Source organism: Brachycentrus maculatus, unplaced genomic scaffold (assembly GCF_059751285.1).
Source record: "Brachycentrus maculatus isolate JH-2025_06_01 unplaced genomic scaffold, ASM5975128v1 h1tg000242l, whole genome shotgun sequence".
Classification (NCBI taxonomy): Eukaryota; Metazoa; Arthropoda; class Insecta; order Trichoptera; family Brachycentridae; genus Brachycentrus; species Brachycentrus maculatus.
Genome location: NW_028280993.1, coordinates 1,625,545 through 1,637,829, shown reverse-complemented (window position 1 = coordinate 1,637,829; position 12,285 = coordinate 1,625,545). Strand labels below are relative to the sequence as shown.

Here is a 12,285-nt window from a genome sequence, read left to right as displayed (position 1 = left end):
TGCTAAAACATTGTACGCACACGTGCAACGTGAAATAAAGACATAAAAATGTGTGATTCTCCACTCTTTCTTTTCGTATTTATCGGACTGAGCCACAGAAACGTACGAACGAGTATAGCTAGTACATAATATAATATTGGTATTGAAAGATAAATAAACTCTAAATACATACTGCAATCCACATACAAAGGCAGTATTATGAAGAGAAATATTATCTAGGTTATCATACCGGATGCTCAATCAGGGATATGCATCTACATATGTATATTTATATAAACTGTCGTAAACGTTGACAATGATTGTACATGCTACATAGTTATACTGCAGTATAAGCTATGGAACAATTAAACTTCTGGTAGAGAAAACTTATTTATAATTTATTCCAGGACAGGGTATACTAAACGTTTAAGTATGTTCAAAATTACATATATTTGATAAAAGAGCTAAGCAAGACTTATACTAAAGTAAACATGCTAAAACTAGTTAGTGTAAAGATAAGAAATAGTTAGGAGAAATGCTATTTAAAAAAAACTTTGATAATTTGAATGAAAACATTAGATCTTAAGTAATGTTCATTAAACGTTGCTAACACATTTGGCTTAATACATAATAATAATGGGTTCATTGCTAAGAAGCAATATCATCAAACCAACCAAAAACAGACTGAAAATATAATCAAATTAATTTGTATCCAGCCTATGAGTTGATGCAAGCTAATGTTTTACACAAAACAAAAAAATATATTTTGCAAACTTACAACAAGATGCAATAATAGCGATCTTTCTAAAAACTGGACAATCGTTATCGGATCAACCCGAAAAGCACAGTAAAGATGCTAACAATACATGGGTATCATGAAACAAACCAGTTAACTTGATCGCCTAGAATTTAAGACGCCAAAACTTCCAAGTTTGGCACCTCTAAGACCTGCCACCCTCCACATTAGCGTCGCTGAAAGGCAGTTTAGCAAATTACCGCCCTATCCATCCCTCGAGATCCCTGCACCCCGAGACGGGACATAAGACAAGAAACAATCCGAGGGTGGATGGAGGGGAACAATCCGGGAATAATGAGCAGGAAGTCTGCAGACGTTGACCGATCGCTTGCATGGGGGGTGCGAATACAAGATCGCGTGTTTGCTCTCAGATTTAGCGAGATTGCAGGTAAGTTATGTATGCAACAAATTAGTTGGTTCATATTGTTCGTGTATTCGTGGTGGCATCCCACAAGGCTACGATCTGGGGCCAAAAGTAAAAGATATTTTTATTAAATTTGATTATTATTTGGGAATTTTACAGAACTGTTATTTACATCATCATTTACACGTAATTTACAAGTAATTATAAAAATTACAACATTTTAGATGGGTGTTGCATTTATTAACTTTGCTCATTATGTACGAGGTTTATAGACCATTTAGTGGATTTTCGTTTTTAATCGGTGTTGGGAACAGGAGGGATTATCTAGTGTGGGCCAATCAGGAATATCTCAGCATTTGCTAATTGTTAGGAGAAGGCTGCGTAAAACTCCCCAAGGGAAGCCGGACAGTTGACTGTCGTCACAGTCGTTGAGGATCTAAATAAAATTTGTTTTATGTAAAAAAAAATTACAAGGTTAAATATTAACAGGATTTCAGAATACCGAGAAAAGTTAGTTATGTGCCCATTAAAAAAAACAGTAATAATAATATAACTTCATTAAGATAAATAAAATAGCATAATTCGTATTAACAAGGTCAGCTCTTCCGGCAGAATTCCGAGATAAATTGACGAAAAAATGTCGTTAAAATTCAATCGTTAAAAATGAATGATATTGTGACATGATAAACTAATTGATTACAAATAAGGATAATTAGGCAAAAATAAAATACAGAATCAATCTACTTACCCTTATGCCCACCCAATAGTGCAAAGGGCATTGCATCGTACTGATGCAGTATTAACTTGATCGTTACTAACATAAAAGCAAGGTTATTTTATAAACTTAGCGTCTTAGTGTCTTAGGTACCGGTTACTTATTGTTATTTTAAGTTTTCTTTATTAAGTTTTATTAAGTCAGTTACTTAACTTTTTATAAATAAACATATAATAAAAGAAGAAAACCGAGAAGAAAACGCAATAATACGGCGTCTCTAATTTCCCCCCTTCAGACTGAGGCGATTGACGGCATTTTCCTTCAATATTTATATATATATATATATATATATATATATATATATATATATATATATATATATATATATATATATATATATATATATATATATATATATATATATATATATATATATATATATATATATATATATATATATATATATATATATATATATATATATATATATATATATATATATATATATATATATATATATATATATATATATATATATATATATATATATATATATATATATATATATATATATATATATATATATATTAGCTAACTAACACATATAAAATATTAGTAAATATCAATAAAAGAAAAATAATACACCTTAAAAATAAAACTTGAAAGATTAGGCTTGTCTGTTAAGGATTTTTCGTGTGCGCGCGCTACTTGCCAGATGTCCAAACTATAACTGACATTTCAAATATGAAAAATCAAAATATTGACAGTAAAACATTGTCATCACATAACTCAAGCATGGCTGCAGTGTTGGCAATATTAAAAATTAGTAATAATTGAGCCAGTGTCTTATTATCTGTTGTTACTTTGAAATAGGTCAGTAATAGGGGCTAGGTCAGTATTATAGCCACTTACCTTATCACACGTGCTGACTAAGCAATACGTTTATTATTGCTTACTTTTGTTTGTGTAAAAATTAAGCGATTCAATGTCAAATATACCTTGTTTTGTATTGTTTAAATGGCGCAATTACGAATCGTTTCCAACAATATTAACTTCTAGAAATATTACGTATGCAAGACGCATATGTTTTGACGCAATACACTTTGTTCTCATGACAACGCGGACAAAGATACGGTGTTGTATTGGCAATGTTCATGGGAACAAAGAGTCTTAAAGAATGATTAACCAATTGTACAATAGAGAAAAACAGATTTGAACTATAATATGGTACATATATAGAAATACAAAGAATATGTAGTAATAAAGCAAATGAAAAATAATGAAGGCGGGATAATAGATAGCCCAGAACTTAATTTTCTTTAAACCCAGGTAACATTTAACTTACTTGATTTTTTTAATTTGAAAAACAGTTTTTGTATTGAAAATATAAGTTTTTCTTCGAAATTAATATATGGTTTTGAAAAAAGAGTATTTGAAAGCAAAGGAATTTAAAAAAATTGTTTCAATATATATTTAAAAAAGACAAATTCTAGTATATTTATTTTCCAAAAAAAAATAGCACAGTCCACACGTGCGGTTTCTTGTGCAACCGGTCGCTTATTGAATTGGATGAATTCGCAAACAACCGAAAACTCCCCATACTATAACTTTTTTTTCAAAACCACAAATTTTGATTATTTCGAAGAAAACCTTATTTTTTCAATATAAAAAAGTGTTTTAAGAAAAAAATTCAATTACGTTTAGATTCAACTTCAATCAATAAATTTAAAAAAAAATTAGGTTTTATAAGTAAGACCTTAGAAGAAACAAAAAAGCAATATAATTATAAAATTAGGTTATCGATATGTCCATGATTGGGAGAATGTCCATAAATAGCACGCCTACCCTTCAAATCAAGAGGCAAGCAATTAAAAAGTTTTATTTCTCATTACACAAAGAGGGTCTGTTCAGTACCTCGTAAATTTTGATGAAATCCGTATTCAATTCGATTGTATGATAGAAATTAGCTCGCAAATCAATAAAATAGTGGATTCGCAGATGAGTCACTACCAGGAGGGCAGAGGGCCGAGGAGGTGGCGGGTGATGTGCAGGACCCATAAAGGAGGTTGGCCAATTGTCCCGATCCTAATGGCGCTATAAAGCTACACATAGTGCCCGGAGGGCAGCCCGGAGAGAGGGTGGTGCCGCTAATTGTTTCTGATACGATCAAAGGTACTTTAAATGCCATTAACAAAGTAAAGAAGACAATAAAACATGCCATGGACAGAGATCTTTACTTTATTAGAAATATATATATATATATATATATATATATATATATATATATATATATATATATATATATATATATATATATATATATATATATATATATATATATATGCATAATAATTACGATATAAGAAGTCAGCGAATTTCTTTATTAAATGCCATTAACAAGCTAAAGAAGACAATAAAACTTGCCTTAGACAGGGATCTTTCCATAAATATCAAAATAGAGTCGCCAATAATTTAGCAACGTTACCAATATTAAAATAAATCCATCGTTTCTGTGACATCATTCATTACCAACATACGAAAACCACGTATTTACGAAGGCGAATTTTCCACGAGAAAATGATAAATGCAATCCTTTATAGGTTGAGTATGTTAAATTAGATATTCCTCCCGTCTGATAATGATCCATTAAGGGTTCGGTGAACGCGCATATGAAACTGGTAGGGTTCTGTACCTCCAACACGGTTACCATAAGAACCACTGTTCTATAACTTGTTGCTTGTAACATTCCAGAATCTGCAATAAAGCAATGTCCACTGTCCACCTAATAAGTTACATTATGTACTGTAATAATAAAGAGAATTAACTTAACTTAGTTCCGACCTCATCACTTAGCCCCGTTTGTATAATTGAGTTCAAACTGTTCGCTCAGAGACCAGTCGAGTTTGTTATCTGAAAGATAGCGAGATATTCAAATAATACGGGGATATCTACACGTATATGTTACAGGTATTATCGGTACAGACGTGTATTATCTTTGAGATTACTATCTATTGAATAATAATATAATATCTATCAATCGAAGGCCAGGTAGTCTTAAAACACAAATTGCGTATTAATTGACTTTGCGTTTATTTTGTAGAACTCCATATATACTTTAAACATTTCAATCAAACCCCTTCTTCTTGATGCCTTGTGGCCTGTTTTTAAGAGGGATTAGCCAGCCTCCTGCGATGTCGATTCCCAGCAGTGAATCCATGTCTTTGGTGGTGTGCCCTGGAGTCGTCTACCTTGAAGTTAGCCGTGGAGTGCAATGTGGGGGAGTCTGGATAGTCCATTCTCCTCACATGAGCATACCATTGTTTTCGTTGCCTTCCCCACTTAACGACATCTTCGATCTCGCATATTTCTCTTATCCTGGTGTTCCTTATTCTATCTCGTAGACTCTTGCCAGATATGCTTCTTAGAGTCTTCATTTCTGACACTCTTCGGGCGTTTTTCGTTACTGCGATGTCCGCTCTGCGTTCTTTCTCATGTCATGATGGATCGCACACAAGTTTTATATAATATTTTAATTCTGCTGCCGATATTATTTTTTACTTATATATTTAAAAATAAATGCTTCATATTTGGTATACTAAAATAACTATTTTATTTTTTCCATATGAAGAATATTCATGAAGAATCATGTGGATTTTTTTTTTACTAAAAAGAAGTTCCACCAAGAAATGTCAGTACAAAACTTGAAACTGCAAATTTGGAGCTTCAAAATACATCATTCTACTGTTAGTTAATTTGAAATATATATTTAACTTAAATTTAAATTAAATTTTATTTATTTATTTTATTTTTGGAGTGTGTGGAAGTTTTAGGTAAGGGAATGTAATTAACTACGAGTATTTTAATGTTTTAGAATTTAATGAGCCCTGATGATGACAAGGTTCTTGTCGAAACCGGTTGGTTAAAGTGTACTCATAATAAAAAAGTGGTTAAAACAAAATTATACAGTTTATTAAACGTTTTTTTAAATGGGAGTTGCATGTACTATTTACCTTTCTTATTATGTACAATTCTGCCTCCGTAGTGTAATGGTCAGCACGCTCGGCTACCGTTCTGGAGGTCCCGGGTTCGATTCCCAAGGGGGGTAAAATAATTATAAGTGATTTTTTCTTTGCCATATTTATTCAATATTACCCCGGACTGGTACCTGAAGCGGAGGGCTGATCACCTTTCCTTCATGTGTAAACGATCAAGATAACACTGCGTTTATATGACGCAGTGCCCTATGCACCATTGGGGTGCGGATAAGGGTTTTATTTTATATTAAATTTATATTATGTACAATGTTTATGGATCATTGAGTGGATTTTGGTTTCTTCTAACTTAAACAAAAAATATATATATATATTTTAATTTGTGTTAGTATTTTTAAATTTAACTTGGAAAATACCACTTATTCTTTAAATATTATTTTTTGACATCTCATCAAAGATGAAGAAGAATATGGAAGTCTGGGCATTTACGGGGCTTACGACCGTCATAGGCTGGTTTAAGTGATCACTTTACACACGTGTAACATTCACCAATTCTACCCATTATTGACAACCACACTACTCAAATTCTTGGAAGTTCTATATATATTAACCAATTTAGAAACCTTGTTCATGAATCACTAGAACTTCACTAGAGACATCTATTGGTGAGATGTAAAGAAGCTTTTTATTAAGCAGAAACTCTTATATTAGTATGTGAGATCCGAATCCTGGATTATAATCACACACATGAGAAACGCCAGAAAATACCATTTTCATTTTTATTATTAAGCTTATAATTTGACCAGATAATTTATTTACAACATATTGAGTGTGTCCAAATACTTGTTCACAAAAACAAATTATTCTTTAAATCAATTGTGTTTTTGTTTCGTTTCATTCGTGTTTCGACGCATTCAGCATTATTACGTTTATTTAAAATGATGCATCGAAACACGACATAGCATTAGAATCTAAGTCGACAACGTCAGATTTACACGGATATGAAGGAATGCATTATTTGAAACGAATGTTGCTCGACCCGAGAACTAGGTATTATTACTATTAGGCGCTCCGTTCCATAGATAATGCCATATCATACAATCTCGGTATGGCGGATAAGTAGGTCGACTGCACACTGTTATCAGACTCGTATTAGTATACGTAGAGACGTGCGTGCGTGAGTTCGGAACATTCCCCGGCCGTACCCAGCTCAGCTGCGTTTAGTTGCATGCATACCTCTACTCACGTGGAATTTAATTACTATGAAGTGAATGCAAACGGATATATAGTACTAACGAGATAAAATAATCTAAAGAAACGAGTAAAGAAGTGGTTTCTCGATATGGGAGTTTCTCGATAAGAGTTGCATAAAATTAGTCACCCCGCCGAGATAGAGACAGCCAAAAGCGGACAGTTATATATATATATATATATATATATATATATATATATATATATATATATATATATATATATATATATATATATATATATATAAATATATAATAATAATAATAAAACCCTTATCCGCACCCCAATGGTGCATAGGGCACTGCTTCATATGAACACAGTGTTATCTTGATCGTTTACACACGAAGGAAAGGTGATCAGCCCTCCGCTTCAGGTACCAGTCCAGGGTAATATTGAATAAATATTACAGTGAAAAAATCACTTTTATTTATTTGACCCCCCTGGGAATCGAACCCGGGACCTCCAGAACGGTAGCCTAGCGTGCTGACCATTACACTACAGAGGCGGACAAATGTATATATATATATATATATATATATATATATATATATATATATATATATATATATATATATTATATAAATATATAATAATAATAATAAAACCCTTATCCGCATGCTTCATATGAACACAGTGTTATCTTGATCGTTTACACACGAAGGAAAGGTGATCAGCCCTCCGCTTCAGGTACCAGTCCAGGGTAATATTGAATAAATATTACAGTGAAAAAATCACTTTTATTTATTTGACCCCCCTGGGAATCGAACCCGGGACCTCCAGAACGGTAGCCTAGCGTGCTGACCATTACACTACAGAGGCGGACAAATGTATATATATATATATATATATATATATATATATATATATATATATATATATATATATATATATATATATATATATATATATATATATATTTATATAAATATATAATAATAATAATAAAACCCTTATCCGCATGCTTCATATGAACACAGTGTTATCTTGATCGTTTACACACGAAGGAAAGGTGATCAGCCCTCCGCTTCAGGTACCAGTCCAGGGTAATATTGAATAAATATTACAGTGAAAAAATCACTTTTATTTATTTGACCCCCCTGGGAATCGAACCCGGGACCTCCAGAACGGTAGCCTAGCGTGCTGACCATTACACTACAGAGGCGGACAAATGTATATATATATATATATATATATATATATATATATATATATATATATATATATATATATATATACATATATATGTATATATACAAATATATTTTTATTTTTTTTGTAAAAAGAGGAATATTTGTGTTTTTGTTATTAACACAAATATTTACATCTTCCGCAATCAACCTATTGCATACGACTGTTTCAAACTTACCTCTTATGCCATCAACAATAATACATGAAAGTGGTCAGGTTAGGAGTCGAAACAATCGGCGGTTATGTATGAGGAGATGCATGAACGTGGAAGAGGCGAAGAATGTTTGCAAGGACAGAGTGGTGTGGCATTCTATCCTCTCTGCCTACCCCTGCGGGGAAGCGGCGTGATGGTTAGTAGGTTAGTTAGTTACATAAATGTTTCAATTTCATACTATTTCTGTGAGCCTAAGCGGCTCGTTATTAGAAATATGTATCAAATTGTAGTAGATTGGGTTCGAACCGAGAAACTCTGATTTGAGAGTCCATGACACTAACCACGGGACCACAATCCGACACAATTTTTCTAAAAATTTCAATTTACTTTACATCTTGAAATCGGTAGACATAAAAATCTCGGTGAGTGGTTTTACATACTAATATTATGAACATTTTTGTAAAAAAAATAAGTAAGTAAAAATGACTAACCACAAAGTAAATGCTTTACTTTATATATTAAGAATAATATTATTATTTTTACTATAAAAATATTTTTTTGCATATATTAAAAAACGTACTCTGAACTATACAACGCGTATTAAATCCCTAAAGCATTTGTAGCCAACATTATCCTTCCTGTACAATAGGTACACCATGAATATATTCATGGGACTCCGCCGTTTACTCTGCGTTTAAACGCGATACCATTTCATGATTTGATTTCGAAATTTTCATAATCTCCTCTGAAACTTCTGAATATTTAAGTGCGAGTAATTCAATTCCGCGACAGGAATTATGATGCGACATCGGAATTCCCGCGAATGTGACGCCTCGGGGCTTGTGCCGAGCCCACACTTTGGCAGTTTCACCACCCTCTACCGCAGGGGAGGATTGAAACAGGGTGAAAAATCAAGGAAAATCATTTCCGCCGATATGAGATTCTTCGCGGCGATAAAACGAGTCTGAAACGATAATTGGTTTGAAATTGAGGATCGATGGTTTTAATGTTTTTGGCTACCCTTGAATTACTGTACAAAAAATATAAAGGAAGTACGAAATATATATTCATATTTTAAATGTGATACATACATAAATAAGTTGTTACATAAACATTTCAATGACTTTTGTCAATTTCCCCTAGAGACAAAAGATAGATATTCTTAATATTATTGATATTTATAGCATTTACTTTGTGGTTAGTCATTTTTACTTTTGTTTTGAATATTGAAAGCATAAACTTTGTGGATCATATTGATATATTATTTCGAGAAATAAAAATACTTTGTGTTTTGATCCACTCGCATTTTTATTAATCAACTAGTTTCGGCAACAACCTGTTGCCCTCTTCAGGGTTTAATTTATGACTAAACATGTTTAGTCATAAATTAAACCCTGAAGAGGACAACAGGTTGTTGCCGAAACTAGTTGGTTAATAAAAATGTGACTGGATGAAAACACAAAGTATTTTTATTTCTCGAAATAATATATTTTTACTTTTACTTAAGGTTTCAGCACAAACATGCGTTACGAGCCGAGGTGCATGTTTAACCTCGGCTCGTAACGCATGTTTGTGCTACAACTCCCAGTGCATGTTGGACTTCGGGTCGACCAAAAATAGCGTGTGTTAAACATTTTGTGTAGTTTTAAGTGTGTAAATAGTGCTATGGTAGTGAGGGGTAGTATTATTTACATGCTGTGGAAGTGATTGTCCTGACGAAGAGACGGGTACGTCTCATAACCGGTAGACATACAAATCTCGGTGAATGGTTATTTAGTAATATTACTTACATTTTTGTAAAAAAATAAGAAAAAATGCATATTAAAACACCAAATCCATATTAGTAATCCGAACACATCCCTCCTTACGCCCTCAATCCATTGCACTACCGCTGGCATTTTATTATATACTCCATTCCAATCCTCTAAAAACCTCCCTATAGCGCATCAACCCTTTCTGTTTTCACCCCCTATATTTCGTGTGCGGATTGTGTTGACTTTTGTGAGCTATTCGCAGTCATTTACAGCGAAGTATTCGCATTTATATTCTCACACCAGAAAATAAAAAGGGCTTATCTTTTACACTGTGTGTCAAAATCCAGTACAAATGCCGAGAACCTTTTGAAATCTAGGGGTTGAAGGCACTCCTGGCTTGCCTAGGATCCTGAATTTAATACATTATTTTTGTGCAGGACATTTCTGAGGTTTCGCAAAGATGAGGGGAATGCGGTTCAGTAGGCTTGTATGGAAAAATAAAGCTTTAGTGCTCTTTTGCTGAAATGTCACGAGAAAAAATGCAGAGTTGAATACTGAAAATATCTGCAAATGACTGCTGAAATAACTGCCACAGTGAATATTAAAAGTTTAGTTTAGACTATGATGTTTTCTGCGTTAATCTAACCATGATGTTGAGTGAAAGCACGAAAAATATAGAATGAATATTAAAAAAGCTTTTATTCATATCATGATACGATTTGTCGTTATTAATAGCCATTGGAATTATTCGAAACAATGTAAACATTTTTCTATCACGACATTCTTAGTGCGTCCAAATACTTGTTCATAAATCTGGGTTTCTAAATAAAGGCTTCCTAAATCCATTATAGATATTTTGTATACTAAAAGCATTGTTAACTTTGTGGTATGTTTTTTTAAAAGTAAATGACGAATGATTAGGAGAGTGTCCAATCATACATGGCTGTTGTGAAGTCCATCACGGAACGTCATGACATGAGTCATATATGTATGACTTCCAAAATTGAAGTAGTATGGTTGTCAATCATAGGTGTTTTGAGATTGTTTGTGGACGTGTGAGTGAAAAAAGGACAGTAAAACAAATTTGCGAGGCGAATGTAGTTGTAAATAGCAGCAGAGGAAGACCGAAGAAAACGTGGCAAGATCAGGTGTGTCGAACACTTGAAAGCGCTCTGGTCATGTATGTATGGGGAGATGCATGATGTGCAAGAGACGAGGAATGTTTGCAAAGACAGAGTGGTGTGGCGTTTGATTATTTCTGCCTACATCTCCGGGGTAGCGGCACGATGATTAGTCAGCTAGTTTGTTATCTAAGGAATAAATGGCAAATTTTCATGTCTCCATCCCAATACACTAAAAAAATATATGTCGGGGTATAAATATAAAATGTATTATGAAACGTGTATCAATTAAAAAAAAACAAGAAATCATTAATAATAAAACCCTTATCCGCACCCCAATGGTGCATAGGGCACTGCGTCATATAAACGCAGTGTTATCTTGATCGTTTACACATGAAGGAAGGGTGATCAGCCCTCCCCTCCAGGTACCAGTCCATGGTAATATTGAATAAATATGACAGTGAAAAAATCACTTATATTTATTTTACCCCCCTTGGGAATCGAACCCGGGACCTCCAGAACGGTAGCCGAGCGTGCTGACCATTACACTACGGAGGCGGAATCATTAGACAAATTATTACCACGTACGCGTCTATAATACAAACACTAAAATGGGGGAATTAATTTGTTTCATTCCAAGTACAAAACGTAATAAATTATAGGGACATTATGAAAGCTTCATTAACTATCTCCTACATACGATTAAAAAGATAACTTAAAAGTTACATAAATACAATTGCAGTTGAATTCTCGTGGGTTTGACGAATTAAAAGATAATTGACTAACTTTTCACAAGTCAAACAAATTGTTATAGTTACACAATCGTTCCGGAATCGGACAAAGAAATGTTGAAACCGGATAATTTATGGCAATACTCGGATACGTGTGGTGTAATGTAATGCCTCTGGGCTTATAAATACACCCAAAATACATTTTGACAAATTAATAACGTCACTAAATGAGAATTTATC

The 12,285-nt window shown here is 33.1% G+C and overlaps 1 protein-coding gene across 24 annotated transcripts in view; it reads right to left on the bottom strand.

Moving 5' to 3' along the window:
• Positions 1-12,285, bottom strand: part of spri (Src homology 2 domain-containing protein sprint) — a 279,029-nt gene that overhangs the window by 103,436 nt on the left and 163,308 nt on the right. The window lies entirely within an intron of this gene.